A 2,835-nucleotide genomic window follows, 5' to 3' on the forward strand; every position below is an offset into this window, starting at 1 on the left:
TCTGGCCATTTCTGACCCTTTTCCAGGGGTCCCGGCCAGAAGGTGCTTTAGTCTAGTGGCGAGGTTGGACCAATCCCTTTTGGGTGGACTTTGGCCCACGAGGGGATGGGTAACTTCAGGTGTTTGATTTAGAAGTTAAATTCTTTGTGCTCTGTATCGTATATTCACTGTATTAAAGTCCCTTTTCATTAAAGTTTTATGTTTTGTCTTGACGCGGCAGATGGCAGAACCCACTTAGAGCAGGCAGGTTTGGGACTTCAGAGGTTTCCCTCTCCCCCTGTCCTGTAACAGATTTGGCATCAGCCTGTAACAGAGGACAGAAAACTTTGGGTGTTCAATTTAAAAAACTGTATTTTTTGTTTTTTCTGTATTGCAAACTAACTGTCTTAAAGTTTTTTCTTTTTTAACCATTAAAGGTCTATACGTTTTATCTTGGTGCAGTGGATGGCAGATAGGTGGACAGGTTTGGGGTTCTGGGATGCCTCTCTTCCTGCCCTGTAACGAGTCTAGATCATTTATCACATGATTTGGCCCTCTTTAGACCCTTCCCAAATCTCCTGGACCCCATGATGCCCAACATAGCCTTTTATTGAGTTCTGTAGCGCTATTAATCTATGAGGCCAAGACTTAATCTCTAATCAGCATGCGAGTAGCTTGCTTCACCAGAGGAGTAGCCCTTGCAATTGTGGGCCTCCTCCACTCAGCCTTGTCCCCTGACAGCTGTGATAGTCACCCCGCTTCCTGCTCCCCCAACTTCCCCAAGTTTTGCTGGGTCCTCATTCAAAACCAGGACACTCGCATTCCTGGGTCCCTTCTGGCTGCAGGACCAACAAGACATGAGACTTATTTGGGAGCAAAGTCTGTGGAAGTGGAAATCTCTGCCATGCCCCTCCATGAACTACCCCAATATGCTTGAAAACCTGAAGCGACTGAACACCTCAGAGGTTTTATTCAAGGACGCTTTGAAGAGGGCTTCTCATTCCAATCTGCAACTCTTGTCACACCCTTGTTTTCCACGAACCTGGAACTTCCCCTTTTCCTAGGGACCCCACAAAGGCAGGACTGGGTGAAGCCAGGAGGTAGGGACTGGTGGCCCTCTGACTCCCAGTGTCCATTTCTGGGAGGTGTCCCTCTGTTTGCCTAAGGGGAAGAAATGACTGTTGGGCCTCAGCTAACATTACCTCGCCCCCTCCCCACTTTGGGAAAGGTGAGGTCAGGAAAGAGAAGGGTCTGTGTGAGGGTAATGTTCCTTTGGGAGTCCCCACTGTTTGGCAGAGATGAGGTAGCCCACTGCAAAATGGGAGACAGGAGAGAGGCAAGATTAAGGTGGAAAAGAAGCTTGCCCATGTTACTTTGGCAAACTCAGGACCCAGACAGAAGTAGGCGTGAGAAGACCCTGCCCAGCAGAGCTAGCTAAGGTTGGGGGTGGGGAGTGGGGATGTGACTGCAGGGAGAGGCCTAGAGAGGAGTCCCGGCCCCTGGAAAGACAGCAAGAAAGGGCGATTAAGTACATACTCTGCCTCCTGGCTTTCGGTCCTCAGCCTCATCCAGGGACCTGACGGAGGAAAATCCACCCCTGATGGAATCATTAAGTTAACCACCTACTGGTATCATTTCTTTGAACGGGCTTTTAAATGAGAGAGGGAGAGAATATAGAGCGAGTGCAAAAAAAGAAAGAAAAAGAAAATCACATTGAGAAGGGAACACTAAGTATAAAGGCAAATAGCCCTCCAGAGAAACCCACAGAGGCCCAAGACTGGGGTGGGGACCAGGCGTACCCTGATGTATATAAGTGAGAAATACAAAGTCTCGGCTGCAACAATCCCTAGATAACACACCTCACCGTACACAAACAGAATGCACCTTTATAAAGACCCTGAAGTTTTAGTCCATGAAAACTGAAGTTTTAGTCCATGAAAACCTGAATAGGGGATACTAGTTGCAGAGACTAGTTAGGTTAGGGCATGAGATGCAGAATGGGGGTGATGTGAAGAATACACGGCTGATGGTGAGGCCCCGTTCCTTTCCCCTCACCTGGTTCTAAAATACCCGGAACCAGGTGTGTGCCCTGAATTTGGAAGATTCTCTTATGGAGAAGCGAAAGGAATCCAGAGAAAATATCTCCAAATCTTGATGTCTGGGATGCATCACATAAGACTGAAGGTGGGTTGGATATATGTTGGGTTTGGAGAGCAAGGTCTTTGGGTTAACTCTGGGAAAAGTTACACCAGAGTTCCCCTTTCAGCGTCACTGGTGAGTGAGACAAAGGAGTTAGTTATATCCAAAAGGGAAGATTTATTACTTTAAAATAGGGGCAGGTTTGCTGAACAAGGTGGGCAGTCACAGGTGGGCAGCCTTGGAAGCAGAGCTGGCCCTGCTGCTTTGCAAAGGGAGGCAGCGAAGAGGTCAGTCATAGGCGCAGGTGGACAGTGGGCTGCTGCCCCAGCAGTGCAGGAATTGCACTGATAGCTTTCTCTTCGGCAGGGGCTCATTCCTTTGTGGAGTTACCTTTTGTTAACCTAATTACTTCTAGGTGGTGGCTAAGGCAAGTAGTTCTCCACAACAGTCTTCCCTGTCCACGTCCCCACCTCTGGGCTGCGCCTGCTGATACTCTCAACTGCAGTCTGATACTCGGTATGGCCGTCAGTGTCAAGGGCTTTTTGTTTCTACAGCTGGTTGAACAACTGTGTTCCTCTCTCTAACCCGCCTCCAACTCCCGGCATCTGGTCTTGGGGTGCCTCCTTTCCAGCTTTTTTACTTTTTTTTTTTTTTTTTTTTTATAATATCGATATATTTTTTTTCTAACATCTTTAAAAAATAACAAAACATTTTTTT

This window comes from Condylura cristata, unplaced genomic scaffold (assembly GCF_000260355.1).
Source record: "Condylura cristata isolate star-nosed mole 26May11 unplaced genomic scaffold, ConCri1.0 scaffold00017, whole genome shotgun sequence".
In the NCBI taxonomy this organism is placed as follows: domain Eukaryota; kingdom Metazoa; phylum Chordata; class Mammalia; order Eulipotyphla; family Talpidae; genus Condylura; species Condylura cristata.